The sequence below is a fragment of the Balaenoptera physalus genome, assembly GCF_965194825.1.
Source record: "Balaenoptera physalus genome assembly, chromosome: 11".
Lineage (NCBI taxonomy): Eukaryota > Metazoa > Chordata > Mammalia > Artiodactyla > Balaenopteridae > Balaenoptera > Balaenoptera physalus.
Window position 1 is genome coordinate 81,277,258 of NC_138896.1, and position 17,686 is coordinate 81,294,943.

Genomic DNA, 17,686 nt, shown 5'->3' on the forward strand with positions numbered 1-17,686 from the left:
GGAGAGAAGATGCCTGCTTAATGTTTGCTATCCTGAACCAGATGTCTCTAAGGTCCCTTCCAGTGCTAACCGTCTATGACCCTCTCCTCTTTTTCTCTTTCCTCACCCTTGCTCTCGCAGTTGGGACAACGAGCTAGAATCTGCTGAGAATCCCGACTTGCTCTGCTAGTGTGAAGTCATGTCAATCTCAGTTTTCAGCCTCAGGACTCAAAATAGCAACCTCTACCCTCCATCTAGTGTCATTTTAATTGTGTGTGGCTTTGGTATATGCATTGAAAATCAGTATCAGAGTGTTGACTGTCATTCAAGTAATCAAACTAAACTATAACAGAAAAGGTAAGGTAACTGCCGGAAACCCAGATTCGTGAATGACCTCAGGTCCTCTCCTCTGGCAGGAGATAGACAGATGAGGCACCAGCACTACAGTCCTACTTTCATGTGTAATTACAACGGCCAGACAGCAAAGCAGTGAGGATGGTTCCATGCTCTGCTCTATGTATGGAGTGGTGATGGAGATCATCACCACCACCAAAGTTGTGGAATTCCTTCTCCAGTTCTTTGATGCTTCTCAATCATTGTCATAGCTACCATTTAATGATGATGGCTTATTATAAATAAGCAGAACGCCAATAATTAAGTATAGACTATTTCATTTAATCCCTTCAACCACTGAACCTATACGACGGTACTGCCTCTGTCTTACAGAAAAATGAGGTTCGGGGAAGGAGGGTGAGTAACATATATGTAAAAGATTCTAACAAAATGCTCTGACTTGAAACACATATTCTTAATCATTTGGGATACCAGCTCTCACCTCAATGCATAAACTATGTGGCAACACTGAGGGAGGTGCAAAATCTCACAGGAAGTAATCTGAGTCATTCATTCATTCATTCATTCATCCATCCATCCATCCATCCACCCATCCATCCACCCATGCTTCTGTCCATCTCTCCATTCATTCTTGCTTCAAGAGATATTTACAATGCACCTTTTCAAGTACTTGATGCTGGGACACAGTGGCGAGCAAAGCAGACAAGACCCCTGACCTCACAGAGTCCAACTCTAGTGGAAGAGCAGACATTCACTGATGGTGTGAATGTGTAATGACAAATGAAGCTCTTTTTTGAGGGAGAGGAATACAGTTCAATGGGAGCCCATGATAAAGAAGGCTGACTTAGGCTGGGAGTCAGGTCTAAAGAAATGAGACTTAAGATGAGAAATAAAGGGTGAGTCAACATTAATTAGGTGGAAGAAAGGTGGTGGAATGAAAATAGAACACTGCAGAGGGGAGAACAGCACATGCAAAGGCCCAGGGAAGGAATGAACATGCAGTGTTCAAGGAGCTGGTGAACAGTGTAGCTGGAACAAGTCAGCGAGGGGAAGGGTGTAAAGAGAAAAGCTTGGTGAAATAAGTAGGGGTCAGACCCTATTAAGGTGCATGGGTTGCAGTGGGAAACAATGGGAAGACTTAAGAGAATGAGAGAGAGAGAGAGAAAGGAGAGCGAGGGGAGGGGGCAATGGTGCTTTTTCATAGTCAGTCAGACTTCAGGGGGCATAAATAATACGGGAAGCATGGCAGGAACCATATTACAGCAACCAATAAATAGGTCACTCAATGGTTCAGATAAGAAATTTGGTAGCTTCGACTAAGTGGCGGCAGTGGTAATGAGGAGAAACTGATGGATTTAAGAAACACAATGAGGTGAAATCTAAAGAATCTTCTGATGAATTGGATTTGGGAAGATAAGGAAGCAGGAGGAATCAATGGTCATCTCTAGGTTTCTTACTTGACCCATTAGGTTGTGGCATTCACTGATAAACTACAAAAGGTAGTCCCATTAACTTTGAGGTACCTTTTAGACTCCCAGGTAGAGAGGCCTAATAGGCAGTTAGGTGATGTAGGTTAGGAGGGAGCAAAGAAGTCTGGGATGGAGATATTAACTTGAGGGTTAACTGTATATATAGAGATGGTTGTTGAGGCTTCGGGGAATAGAGAAGGGGTACTAAGCAAAACAATATTCATGGAAAACTGTGCAAAACACACTTCTCAACTAACTACATTCTTCTAATTACTTTTCCTTTTGTTATGAGTATTTGCATCTGTCTTTTACTCCCATGTTAATAGAACTTCTAATTTTCATTTACATTTCCCATTGGTTCTATTTTTTAAAGTTATTTTGCATATCCCTTTTATACTATAGATCCATATAGCTACTCCAGCTCTTGAGAAATGAGGAGAGAGAGGATCAGTCACTCGCCATCAGAATATCCAGATGAGACTCCAAGTAGTCAGACTATCCTGAGAGCTAACACAGCAAGCAATTGATTAAATTCACTCACTAACAGTGCATTCAAAAAACTTGTCTTTGAGACTCCAAGATGATTCTTGATGCCTTCCTATCATGAACACCAAAATGTTTGAAAGTGGTGGGCGTGGGAGACTGGACCCAGCATTTTATGCCTAAAGGATTCCCCAATGTTTGGTTTTAGGGTGGATTAAATTCACCATGACTAATTGGAAAATTCAAAGATGTTAGGACACACTAGCTATTAAAGCCATTTTTCTCATCTTCAAGCTTACCAGTTGATTGATTTATAGCTCAAACTGATAGTTACAGAAATGGAAATGTAAAGATGAAGCAGTCCCCAGGGGCAAAAATTCCTAGAAACATGTGAATACAATACATATACCAAGTAATGAGTTTAATTACTTAATTATTAGATACTAAATACTCAAATTTAATCAACACCTGTTCCCTCAAGAAGAAAATCACTTCATTTCATTGTTCTCATAGCTCTCTGTTATGCCTTTCACACATTATCTTAAAGCTCACTTTTTCACATTTTTCTAATGCTAAGCTATGAGTTTCCTGAGAGACAGGACACAGTTTCATTTTTTTTTTTTTTTAGTCTCCCAGGCCTAGCACAGTTTCTGGCACACAACAAATGAATTAATGCAACCACTCGAGCAATACTTCTCAACACAGAGCAGAAACACTCCACAAAATAATTCATTAAAAAAACTGACACCATAGACATGTTCCATTAACAGACTTTTTGGACCAAAATGTTTAATTCAGCAGCCCTGACCACATCTCAAACAAAAGGAACTCTATCATTCATATTTTCATCTTGAAAGCCAACCCATATGGCAAATTGTTTTTTAAAAAATATGAAAATAAAGAACAAAGTCAGCCTTCTGTTTTTGAACAAAAATGCCACCGACTAGAGATGGGGCTCTTGGAAAATACTTGCTGTTGCCCATTCTCTCTCTTTTGTTTTTCTTCTTAAGACCTACTTTGCCCAAAGTTTAGTCAAAACCAAAAGAAAGCATAATCTATTTACAGTAAACCGATACTCTTCAGGATCACCTTAATGTATTTCAGCTAACGCTGTCAGTCAAAAGTTCTGAAAAGTAGAAGGTCCTAGAATGGAAATACGATATTCATGTCATTGGAGTGAGGGGGTGTTAAGGTGTTAAATTATTATTGCCCTAAGCGAAAGGATGGCTAATGAGTTCCTAAATTACAGAGTTTAATTCCCAGGCTTATTGACTACAAGGTTATAGAGCTTTCTTCATTTCCATAGTTAAAGAGATATTTAAACGTGAATGTCTTTTCTAACCTTGCAAGGAAACTGATAGAAAACAATGACTATTTTTTCAGTACAATTTCATTTTCCTTGAAATGTTTATTTAAATATTAAAATCCAACTTAGAGCAATTATTCACATATGTATTTGCTAGTTCAAAAGCACAAACATGACATGTGGGGATGAAGATCACAATAAAGAAAATGATAAAAGAACAGCTAGATGCATACATTTTCCTAATATACGTGAAACATGCATTCTGCATTATGCATAGAACTCAGCACTGCCAATATTTTATTTCTAACAAGCCAAGTACACAGTAGGAAAAGCATCAAGTATTGCTAGTGTTAAAAGTTTTCTGGTTTTTGATTGTGTCAAAAAACTTAAAACTCATGCACACTCATTCAAACTCCAAGTCTGAATTCTACGGGTTAAATCCTAGTACAATTAAAACTAACCTTTACTGAGTATCAGGTTTTAAGTGCCCAAGTACCATGTTACAAACTTCCTTTTTTTCTTTTTTCTTTTTTTCCTTTTTTAATTGGGGTATAGTTGCTTTACAACGAAATGAATCCGCTATATGTATACGTATATCCCCTCCCTCTTGGACCTCCCTCCCACCACCCCCCATCCCACCCATCTAGGTCACCACAGAGCACCGAGCTGAGCTGCCTGCGTGATACAGCAGGTCCTCACTAGCTGTTTTACACATGGTGGTGTATATATGTCAATCCCAATCTCCCAATTCATCCCACACCCCCTTCCCCCCACCCCATGCCCACACACCCACTCTCTACGTCTGTGTCTCTATTCCTGCCTTGCAAATAGGTTCATCCGTACCATTTTTCTAGATTCCACATATATGTGTTAATATCATTTTTATAATCTTATTTATTCCTAAAAATTAAGTAAGTGAGGTTTAGAAAAATAAAGAGATTTCCCAGAGATTATTCACGAAGAGGTGGTAGAACCCCAGTTTCAAGGACAGATCTGTCGGACTCCATGATGACTTCTCTTTCCATAAAGCTATACTACAAATTGGGGGAAATGGCTCATCTTAAAATATCTTGTGAGGGGCTTCCGTGGTGGCGCAGTGGTTGAGAATCTGCCTGCTAAGGCAGGGGACACAGGTTCGAGCCCTGGTCTGGGAAGATCCCACATGCCGCGGAGCAACTAGGCCCGTGAGCCACAACTACTGAGCCTGCCCGTCTGGAGCCCGTGTTCTGCAACAAGAGAGGCCGCGATGGTGAGAGGCACGTGCACAGCGGTGAAGAGTGGCCCCCGCTTGCCACAACTAGAGAAAGCCCTCGCACAGAAGCGAAGACCCAACACAGCCAAAAATAAATAAATAAATAAATTAATTAAAAAAAAAAACAAAACTGAATTTCTTAAAAAAAAAAATCTTGTGAGTAAACAAATGAATGAAGTTTTCATGGGAACTTAGGCAAGCAAATTAAGAGAAGACGATTTAAAACGTTGGATGTGAATTGGTAAACAGATGCATGTCACTAAAAAGTCACATTTTTCATCATAATAGTTTGCTGTCTGTTGGCAAAGACCCCAGCAAAGCTGTTTTTATACAACAAAAGCACAGCTGGTTAAAAAGGGAATAAATCTGGTCAACCAACTAAGATTTTCAATTCATTTAATGCCAGGTATCCGTATGGAATCGTTTTTTAACTAAAGCAACCCATAAGTAAGCTGACCCATAATAATTTGGGCTTTGGTTTTTTTGTACTTAATAACTTTAATTTTTTGGTCAAGCTCTTTAAAACAGCCTGTCTATTATTCATGGTAAAAGCTCAAATACATTACACTAAAATTGATTTTAGGCCCTGGAAAATTCCTTTGCACAGAGGTATGAAAAGGGAACATTTGAAATTAGCTTAAAGTTTGGGTGTATTTCAGATATGACATGCCATTCATGCTCACATGTTCTTCTATTCTCCATGAACAATGGGCTGTGTGGACCAATGCTGATCATCCATTAACCCATTACTTTATCAATTGACATGTATTATACAAAAGTACGTTCATAGCCATTACCCCATGTGATGGGCGTTTAACTCATTTCCAGAGTGTAACATAAAACTAAAAGAGTTTATATTTCACATACAGGGCTAGTTACCCAATTTTTCTTTAGCGTTTGGTTAATTAGAGCAAAAGTCTCTCTCATGTGTATGTATCAATCATAAAATGCCCCCAACAAAGCCCATAAAATAAATTGTAACAGATAAAAAGCAGCACTCAAATACTGAAACTTTTGGAAATAACAAGGGAAGACACACATCACTACCTATTCCCAATTAAAAATGTCATCGGGGCTTCCCTGGTGGCGCAGTGGTTGAGAATCTGCCTGCTAATGCAGGGGACACGGGTTCGAGCCCTGGTCTGGGAAGATCCCACATGCCGTGGAGCAACTAGGCCTGTGAGCCACAACTGCTGAGCCTGTGCTCCGCAACAGGAGAGGCCGCAACAGTGAGAGGCCCGCGCACCGCGATGAAGAGTGGCCCCCGCTTGCCGCAACTAGAGAAAGCCCTCGCACAGAAACGAAAACCCAACACAGCCAAAAATAAATAAATTAATTTAAAAAAAAAAGTCATCAATTCAGAGTTCTGAATTTAGACATTTATAAGATGAATCACATGATGGTGAACATAAATCTTAATTCCAGTGTGCATAAGCAGGAGAAAGTATATTGTATATGTATAATTATTCAGTATTATTATTTTTAAAAGCCCTATATATCATACCAAAACATATCAATATAATGCCGCCAATGTGAATATCATTAGGCTCAGCATCTGAAATTCAGCATGAAATCTACCAGGCCATAAATTTGAAAGGAAGAAATTCAACATCAGTTCCAGAAATCAAAGTAACATCAGGATAAAATCTATTAGAACAAAAAGTCTTATTCTGGGGAAAATGATGTTCTTGAGGGTGGGGGGGAGAAGGTTTGTGACACTCTGCTCTATTAACCTCAAATCTTAGGAAATATCTAATTATAGGAAGGTTTTAAGGCAAGTAGATCATAGAGTTAGCAAAACAATGCTTACATTATGACAGAAATCAACAGCATGCTTCTTTTATTAAACATTACTTCCTAAATTTGTAAGGCTTTAAATTGTCTAGTAGAACACAGCATGAAATACAACATATGGATGCAGGTATCCATGACTATAGAAAATATAGACTCCATTAAGGAGATATATCTGACATAAACATATGCATGTATATGTGAGAATATATTTAATTATATACTAAATCTCACAGAGCTACAGAAGCATCTCCCTGCTTGCTTTATACATTTACTGTAAGAGAATACTATTTAAGAGATGATAGTAATTTCTATTTAACTTATTTTGTCTCTTGCAGAATTGTGTCCTCTTAGAGGTACAGAATAAAATTTTGGTAGCATAGCATACTCTAAGATTTTGCATTAACACACCCATGAGTGACCAACTTTCTCCCACCCTCAACAAGAGAGAGAGACAGACCTCCCAAGTCTAGCCTAACACTGGGGTTTGTTTATTAGACAAAGCCATAGCTCTAAGGGATTCTTAAAGTGACTTTTTAAAGAGGATTAAGTAAATCCAACTTCCAGCCCACACAATACAATACCCAGGACTAACTACCCAATAACTAACTTTATATTAAAGTTGATATTCAAAACTATCTATAAATATTAATATCCTTTAACCTATAAATACAACTAGATCATCAGAGAAGCAGTTGAATCAGCTTCTAATTTCCTCCTTTCCCTTCTGTCAAAAAGGATGATCACGCTAGAAAAAGCAAATCAAACTGGTCACCCAGAGAACCAATGGACAAGAGAGGCCGGGAAATGAGACCACAAGGGAACATGCCATTGTTTTAAAGGCCTTTCTAGACTGGATGAATGGAAAGAACGTGCAGATAAAACTGCTGAACTGATGTGAGGGTCTCTGAGAAAACGTCACCATATGCAAAGGTGTCCAAAAAAGGATAACCCTAGAACTGGCAGATAAAATTGCTGGACTGCTTTTGGGAACCTGTGAAGAATCACCATCATAAGCAGAGGTCTCCAGACAGGGACGGCTGTAGTACTCGACCTTCTACTGGGTTAATATGAAGATGGTACTCAAGGGAGAAAGTGCCCTTTCACGGTCCCCAGGTGTGGGGCTTACAGTGGAAGCCTCGACTGGACTTCATCCTCATTTCCACTTTGGCCAGGAACTGTCATGCATGACATAACCTATGCAACCCACACACACTGACCTTGATCTAAAAGAACTATAGCCTACAAACCTAACAAAAGCTACGTAAAATTCTAAAACACATTATGTTTAAATTGTTGGTAATAATTTAGCAAAGACGCTCACTAAGAATGAGCATGGTTCCCAGATGCACCTCAGTTTCTATATTTGCAGGATAAGCTTGGTAGATCTGAGGAATGCAACAAAATATCATGGAAGGTATTTGGAGTTACCATATTTCTTTATTAGGGAAGGACGGGGAAGAAAAGACTAAACAAAAAATAAGGAAAAGGAAAAGGAAAAGGAAGGGGGGGGTTGGGGAACCAAGAAAGAAAAATAAAAGAAACAATGGAAAAAACAAGATACTTTAGAAAACAAAAAAGGAAGGCAGAATAAAGAAGAAAGAAACAATCAGGATATCACAAGACATAAGACTCAGTCTCTCACAATAGCATTGCAAAGAATCTCACTTCAATCCAACAAAGCAGAACATAAGCAACAGTACTATTATAAAGGATCAGGGGTAGGTGAGAAATTTTCCTTCTTCACCAATTTGGAGGGACACTGAAATAAGGAAAAATACCACCTCTCTTTCTAAGGAGGCATTTTTAATACATAAGAAAGGCTGTGGAAGGCAAACTTGCTTTAGGTGGTACCCACTGCTAATCTCAACTGTGTACTTTCCTACAAAGGTCAGGTGTCCAGGACTCTCAGCTGCAGGTGATGAGATCATACAATTTCAATTTGATTTCACAATATAAACTGGGGGTTTTTGATAAAGTGAAGAACTGCCCAGAAAGAGGGCAGGAACCTATGTGAACCTAAAGCAGTTCAGGAAGCCCAGACTCATTTAAGATCTATTTTAGACTCAGGGGAATGGGCTACAGGAAAACAAAAATAAAAACCAGAGACGCAGCATCAAGGTATCTCTTATAGGAAGGCTCCTCCACCAAGAAGTAATCCTTCATCTCCCGATTCCGAAGATCAGATACAAGCACCCTCACAACGCCTCCAGCTATAGCTCTGTAGTTTCCTATCAAAGTTCTCTGTCCTCCTAGAGACCCACAGAAACAGCGTCTCAGCACTTTTAATCAATTATTCCCCATTAAGTGCATCAGCTACACAAGACTTGAAGACACCATTGTTGGTTACCATTTGCCAAAGTGTATTTCCACAAACACTTGTGCTGAATGATGTGAAAACACGCTCTGTGAACAGAAGGGATTACTTGTCAAACAAGATTGAGAGATGCTGGAATTTAACAAAGCTGAAGTTATTTATTTACTGCTAGATTTCTCAGTGCCTTTAAGATGCCAATGGAGCCTGTGAATGTCTAAGAGACTAAGAACACAACATTTCCCAAACATTCTTCACGGGGGTATCATCACCTTTTAATTTTGCTAAGCATCCTGACAGACAAGTGTTTTGTCAAACACATTTTGGGAAATCTGTAGACAAGGAATAGGTTAGCTAGATGGTAGGAGAAATCCAGGTTTCACATACTGCTCACACATTTAACTTTTTGCACAAGTGCATTACACTCAGTGTAATTATCCCTCACTTCTGTGAACAAAAAGCCCTCTGTATCTAAATCTACAGGGATATGACCCGTTCTATGCATATTTGTTGTGTTGCTTGAGAATGTCTAATATATTTTTATTCCAATTTTCATTCCATTATTCAAAAAAAAAGTTAATCACATTGCACCTGATTCTTTGATTTCCTTCACTTGTATGTGGTAGCAGGCTTTAAGTGAAATTCCTTACGAGTGTTTCTCAAAGAAAGCTTTTACCCATACCAAACAGCCTCCCAAACCTCTATATTTGGGGACTCTAATATGAGTTAAGTGAAAAAGTAAATGCTAATGTTTCATTAATCCTTGAATTTCACCCTGACTTCTGCTGTGCTCTGCTCTTTCTGAAGCCCTCAACTGCTTTTTAGTTCACCAAAAGCTCTGGTTAAATAAATGTTAAACTAATAGGAGCAGTAACTGCATTATGTATAATTTGGGGCCATTGCCAGTGACTTTAGATTTTATTTGTATACTTGTGTGTATGAGATGCATTTTGTTACGTTTACCTGAGGACGTTTCCCTCAGCCGGGATAAACTCATAGTGCCTTTAAGGTGACTTACACGACTACAGCTGTATCATTTATACTAATATTTCCAGCAGTCCCTCAAAAGCAAGATATTTTCTCAAAAGGAAAATAACAAAATATACTGCCTGCCAGATACTGCAGGGGCCACTTAAATTGTCATAATAAACCCAGCAAAAGGATCACTGAAGTTAACCAGCCTTGAGAATTTCTGATATTACATCTCCCTTTGGTAAAGCCATTTCCAAAGATTGTCATTTCAAATGCACATCTCCCTCCAGAAAACTTTGAGGTTCCTTTTCACCCCGACCCAGGACGTGACTAAATATCACTTTGCTGGGCGCCCATCCTCCCTCTAACTCAGGTCTCATACATTTTCATTTAACCACACTCCTCAGCGAGTACCACTGCTCTCCCACGTTTACCTCTGGGAGGATTAAAGAAGATGGTCTTTATGAACAGATGGTCTTTTCAAGGCAAAGTAGCTACGTTTAAATACAGATAAATGTACTGTAAATAATGGCCTTAAAAGAATTTAGGTCTTTAGGGGGAAAAATATGGGAGCATAAGATACTATTCTTTAATTACATGAGATTTTTTTTCCTTCCCTTGAAGACAAAACCAATTCCTAATGAAGCATAATGAATCGTAAAGAGGCACGGATGCTCATTCCAACAGATGTTTATTGATTAGTGTTGACTGAACACAAACAGCCAAGTGCTGCTGCCACCGACAGTTAAGTGGTGGGAAGAGGCACCGGCTTCTCCCCACCCCCTCGTTACTTTACCTCCAAGGACAAGCTGACAATTTTTTTTTCTTTTTTCTTTTTTTGTCTCAAGCGGCTGAGCTCTTACTTTTAAAAGGTTGCCTTACAACTAGGAAAGCAAGCGGAGGGAACAGGCTTTCAGTGTCCAATCTGTCTGGCAAGGACAGATTGTTTTAGGGTGCAGTGGAAAAAAACTTTAATGAAACTACATTTCAGACGAGCAGCATATGTTTGATTTTCCCTTCTGCTGCTCATCCTGCCATTTGTTAATTTTTGTTATTGTTGTTCTCCGGGACTCCTAAATTTTCATGCAAGCTGTCTCATCTGAAACTAACACGACTTGGGGTGAATTACGCTTGGGATGCAAAAGTCTCCACCTCCCACTCTAGCCTTTTTTTTTTCCTTCCCAGATTTTCCACATTTAACCAAGGTTCGCTAGTGAGCCAGTGATTTCTAACTGAACGACCAGGGAAGAAAAAATAAATTCTCCCTCTACGTTAGTCATCAAAGCCTCAGAGCCTGAAAATGTGACTTCAGGATAAGTGCGGGCTTTTCAGCCACCTCAGATGCACAAAATCACGGGGGTCACAGCCCAGAACACAGGTCTTGAGAAATTCTGAAATTGGAAATTAGGGTGAAATTTTTTTCCCTTTAACACCGTAATGCTTCGTATTAATTTAAATGATTCTCTCAGAATGATTCTGTATCCCAGTTAAATAAAGTTCAAGGAAATGAATTTCAGTCCTCAGCAATCTAAGTCCCATTTGAAAGCAGTTTTAATCTTTTTTACAAGATTTTTTTTAAAAAACTACAGCAAATTAGGGAATCTTCGGATAGCAGGTGCTTTGATAGATGCAAGAATATTTTTCTTAAAAAATGTGAACATACCAGGGAGAGGGGCACCACTATTAATATCTTTGCTGGAAAGGCATTATAATGAGAATTATCTTCTGTTTGGAGACTAAAGACATGAACAGCTGTGTCTGAAGGGTCCTGATTCAAGGGGTGATTTCAGTGCAACATTCAGTGCAATGGAACCTGCGGCTGGATGAGTTTATAAACTCTGGGGCTAATATCCTTGGATGATCAGTTGAGGAACCTGGGGAGATTCATTCCTTTAAGTAGGTTCCCTTACAGGAAACAAGCCGAGACAGAGTTTACCAAGAGGCCAAGAGAATGCCTGACATTTTTCTACAACATCTGCACCAACCAATGGCAGAAAAGGATCTTGGAACCTACACAGGGTCCTTGGGCAGCTCTGGGCTCAGGCAAACTTCATGCCCAGGCGCCTCCAGTCACATGTTCTATGACTGTGGGCAAACTAAGTAAACTCCTTAAGGTTCAGTTCCCTCATCTGTTATACGGGCAAGATTATGTCCATTTCAAGGGTCACTGGGCAGATGAAATGAGTTACCAAAGGGCCTAGCATGCAGTAAGGGCACATTAAATGGCAATAAAATATAATCATAAATATCACAAATGTCATTTTCTTACTCGGTTTCATTTCTCCCATTCAGTTCATCTCTGTAAGTCTGTATAAAGATTCAACCTCTTTTCGATAAGCCCTGAACAGACATGGCAAACTGTGTTGCTCACCAGCCTTCAGTGGGTGATAACGCCCACCGCTTGGTCACTGATAAGGAGCTGCACACGTGAGGGGCCCCGTCATTACTCTGTATCCTGTGGACAGCGTAGCAACACGGCGCTAGTGTCCTAGTAAGGATGGGTACTCAGAACCAAGATGTTATAGCCAGGTGTGCAGCTTGCTAAATTCAGCTGTGACGCATACAAGGAAAATACTCTGGAGTTTCAGACTGACTTGGTGGCATGTTAAGAAGCTTGATAAACCCCAAATGGGGTCTTGTGAGATGTAGGGCCACTTAACGCTGGACAGTAAGAATACCATTGTCACCAATTCAAGCATGTCTCCCACAAAGAACTGAGGAGACTTGAGAAGCTTGGTTTACCAACCATCCCATCTCATTTCCTGGCACGTTCGACTGGGAATGTACCTTTGGTACCCACAGTAGTAACCTATTAATTTTAGTAAGTTTTATGGGTCAGGGTGCCCATATTCACCAAGCATCCACCTTACACCTCAGAGGGCACCTGGCCTTTGTTCCTCTTGGGCTACCACTCCCACAGGTGGGCTAGTCAGCTTTTCTCTGCAGGTTCCACCTTGTTCCAGATTTTGAAACAATCAAACTCCCTGACCAGTGGAATCCAGGCCCCGTGAACCCATGTTCCAGGTCTCGGCAGTAGGTCAGCCCTGGGGCTCGGCCCGCCCTGCTCACACTGCTGCCTGGACCACAGCTTCCGCATCTGAGCTCCCGCCTCCTCACTCAGCCCAGGCCTCAGGAACATGGCCAGGGCTCCTTTCTTTGGGGGTTAAGGTTCTTGTCCCTTCTAGGTTCTCCAGGCAGCGGAAGGAAAGCAGGATTTGCTGGCCCTGCCCGGTGCTTTCATCACACTCATCTATGTGTCTGTTGTTCTTTGGTCACCGCCTGGGTTCTCTCACTTTGATATTTTTGCTTGCCATTTCTCTCTCTCTCTCAATCCCATCCCTAACCCCTACTAGTTTACCAATAAAATCCCACCCAGTTGAATCCAACTCTTTTATGAACCCAGCCAAACAGGATGCATCGCTCTCCTCTAATTCTTAAACTACTTGATTCCTCACTTTCGGTGCTTCTTATTGCTTTCCATGATAGTAACTAAGGATACGCCCTATCATGTGGTCTAAACTCTTGACTGTCTTCCAAGCTCCTTTTTCCTTTCCACTTATATATCCGCTCCAATCTATTTTCCACTCAAATGCTACAGTGACCTTATTGAAACACAAATCTGATTCCCTCTGCTTCTGGCCTCTCCATGGTTTCCCACTATACTTGAGATAAAAAACAAGATCCTAAACACAATCCAGAAGACCTTAATTGGCCCTGCTCATCTTTAGCCTCATCTGATATCTTCAGCCTTCTCTAGTCTTATGTTCCCACCATATCAACCCCTCTCCCTTGCCACAGGGCATTTGCACATGCTCCCCCACCCCAGCTATTTCCCCATCTCTGACTCTACTTAGTTAACACCCCTCCATCCTTTACATCTCAATTCAATCATCAATTTCTAAACAGGATCTCTTATGGCCTTCCCAGCTAGGCAAGTTCTCTTTGGTTAAAATCTTCCAGCATTAATATGCCTTCTTTAAAGCACTCATCAGAAACATAATTTTATGTTTTTGTATGTTTTTTTAAATTAATTTCTGGCTATCCTATGAGACTATAAACCTTCTGAATGTAGGGACCATGCTAGCTTTTATTCAACATTTCATCCATAGGGTTCTGTTCAATATGTATTATAGTTGCTCAATTATTATTTGCTGACTGAAGTTACTTGGGCCAAAGACCAGCTTTCATTTTTCTTCTTATTCCACCAATTTCTGGCACATAGGAGGCTTTATACCTTACTTCCACTGATAAAAATATGGGTATAATGTCTGAAAGCTTCCTGTTTCTCCTAGTACTACTATTAAAGAGGACTACAGCAGAAGTACTTCACAGGGCACTGTGGAGGCTTCAAGCATAAAATTTTTTTGGAAAAAAAAAAAGCTAGTCAGTGCCATATAAAAGGAAGAATATGGTCCTCTTGGGCCACAGTGGCATTTCTCAACAACTGATATGGATTGCCTCGTAATTGCTAGTCACAGCAATCTATTCTGGCCATAAAGGCAGGCCAAAGCAAACTGTTATGACCCCTGAGTGTTACCTTTGCCTGTTTTGCCAAGTTGTACCCCACCCCCAAAATGACAGATGATCTTCTACAAATTGTCCAAGTAACAAAAGAAGAATAAAAGAAAAGTTGTGCATGGTTTAACCTCCGTTTGTGTAATAAGTATAGAAACTCTTGTGTTAGAAGTCCTCCAAAAGGAAAAACAGTGAACTTGGCCTTTTAAGTCTTGCTCCTCAGTGTGATGGGTAGAGGCTTCACTTCCGCAATTAAACACCTGCCTAACGACTTCAGGTATTTAGGCCATTCTGACCTAGTTCTTACTGACTGTTCCAGTGCACGTAAAACATGTTTACCCAGCATGAGAAACAAATACTGACTATTTCCTGCCTCATCTACCTTGCATTTCCTCATGCTTGATACTGCCACATACTAAGTGGCACTAACACAATTAGCAAACATCGTGAAGGATGGCTCTGTGAAAGGCAACCACGCTTGCAGGCAGAGAGTATTGACTTTATACATCTAAATGGCCGCACTGTACACAGCAGCCAAGCCCAATAAATGTTACATCACAAAACTCCCACTAAAAGCTGAACGTGACTTTAGGTGGGTGAATTCCAATGTCATGTTCCAAAGCTGTCTAATATTCAAAGGTTGACGGGGGGATGTGAAAACAGAGTCCAAAGTAGAGAGAAAAGCATTACACCAACTCCCAACCCAACCAGCAGTTGGTAGACTGATCTAATAAGAGCGGGTTTCATGCTATTCATAAATAAGGATTCTAGTTACACCTAATATTCTAATACCCCTGGCATGCGCTAGTCTCTGTTCTGACTTTATTTTTCTCCACTGCCCTCACCATCATCTAACACAAACAACTGTACTTATTTTCTCTTTCATGTGCATGCCTCTGCCCCCTCAACTGGAAAGTAAACTCTACTGTACACCTGAAACTAACACAACTTTATAAATCAACAATTCTCCAATATAGAATAAAAAGTTAAAAAAAAAAAAAAAGAAGCATTGTAAAGAGAGCTGTTAGCCGAGAAAGAAAAGCATTCATCATGGAGACTATGGTGAAGTCTGGACTGGTCCTGGGAGCACATGCGAGCCAGGTAGGGACAGAGATGACGCACACCTTAGCAGGTGTGGAACTGGGGATACACTGGAGAAGGCCAAAGGGCGAGGTGGGAATTCACAGGTTGCGCTAGGAATCCAGGCTACCAGACTTGAGACTTCGATCCCCCGGCGCCATTTCCTTTATACTCAAAGAGAGTGGCAGCTCCAGCTCCTCCTCCAGCATTAGAATGTTCCAGGACAACCCAGGATATTAGTGAGAGTATAAGTTCTGTATTCAGATGGACTTGAGTTCAAGCACAACTTAATCACTTCAAAGCTGAGTGACCTTGGACAAGCTTCTTAATCCCTCTGAGCCTCAGGTTTCTTTCATTTGCAAAATGGGAATACTACTATAACTATAACTATATCTACTCTACAGAGTTGGCAGGAAACTGAAGAGAGACGGTTCCCGAAAAGTGTTCCGTGCAGTGTATGGGCAAAGAAAACTTTCAATAATCACACAAACAGAGGCAACATTTCATTTTACGGACCAAACGCTTTTCATAAAATCAACGTGTTCTCTCTTCCTTGTCCTGACTCCCCCAAATAGAATATTATATGGTATATGCAAACCCAAAACCACCCCCAAAAGCACATTAACAATCAGCAAGTATCATTCTTAACGTCTTGGGCAAATTAGCACAGTTTCCAAATACAAAAACTCTCAAAGAATTAGGTACTCTACAAATATAGTTGGAAAGATTTTAAGGAACTTTGTCTTAAGAACCAGACAAAAGCAAACACACTATTATGCCATGGAGGTGGTCATAAGGACAGAGAACTGGGAAAGCAGAAACGGCAGGAGGCTCAAATCCTTGTATTCAATATCCCTACGCACACGTTCCCTCCCCCAAACCAGCCCTGCAATGATCAACCAACAAATTTGATGCTTGAAATCTGCCTAAACTAAATCTAGATGTGCCTAGGCACTTCCCAAATATCTTCATTTCTGGGCTGGTCCTAAAAACACTGACGAGGGAGAGCAAATTTCAGCTTAGATGCAAAGCCCAATCATTTCAAAATGTCAAGTGAATCAGCATCGCGGAGTCCTCCGCCCTGTTGATAAACTTAGGCACAGCAAAGAAATCCTGACCACAGAGGTCAACCATTCAAACAGGAGAACAAGTATGCAAGGTACTTCCCCCAGCACTGGGGGAAATATTTTGGAGCCAAATATAGCTTGAAGGTACCACTTACAGGGAGCTCTTAATTAAGGCCCTGCACACCACCAGGGGGTCTCTGATTGGGGTGGGAAGGGGCAAGTGAGAACTGGTGAAATTGTCTGGGAATATGTGGTTTTTTTGGTAGAGACAGGGCATAGCTTTGATAAACTGATCAGAGGGGTTCTAAGAACCAAAAGAGGTTGAGAATTTAGAATGCATTTTTAGCTCTCATTCTGTAGATAGTACAACTTGAGCCTCAGATAAAACAGAAGTGCTTCTCTCAAGATCATATACCTGCCAATGGTCCTGGCTCTGCCACTAGGCAAGTACCACCCAGACTCCAGCCTGCTGTTTCTTCCATCTATCAAGGCCTCTCTGCAAGCTATTTGGAGGGCTTTCCTTGCTAAGACAACTACAATTTATGTTCCCTTCCCAACATTTTGACTTATTTTTAGTGAAAAAGTAGGAATCTCTGAAGCACTTATTTAAAATAAAGCCAGCCTGCCAAACCATCAGTGATGTGTAACCCTAGCAGAAGAATCCACCATCAGCTACAATAACAGCCAAGCAAAAGGGTCATAAAAAGAAGAAACACATCCACGTTTCCAAGCCTCAAACAGGTTATTAAGTATGATGGCAGGGTCTTCTCTTTGTGTCAAGGTTGAACAAACAAACTGAATTTAACTTTACATTTTCATAATAGCAGCCGAGGTAGAGTCTCTGTGTTACCTAACCATTAGAAGTGGGAATATGATTTGTGAACAAGTCAAAAGCAAAGAGAAGTCCTCATGCCAGATATGAATGAATTTATAAATATTTATCTATAGCCCCAGGACAAAAAGCTTACACATACACACACAAATAAAGCCATACAAATCAAGGTTATTGATACTTTCTGGCCGAATTTCTAATACCTCTAGTTATTCTACTTATTAATTGATTGGGACGCAATGGCAAAAGAGAGAGAAAGAGGTAAATGAAAT

General features: G+C 40.4%; 1 protein-coding gene across 17 annotated transcripts in view; it reads right to left on the reverse strand.

Annotated features, from left to right (window-relative positions):
- FHIT (fragile histidine triad diadenosine triphosphatase) overlaps positions 1 to 17,686 on the reverse strand; it is a 1,480,075-nt gene that overhangs the window by 206,587 nt on the left and 1,255,802 nt on the right. The window lies entirely within an intron of this gene.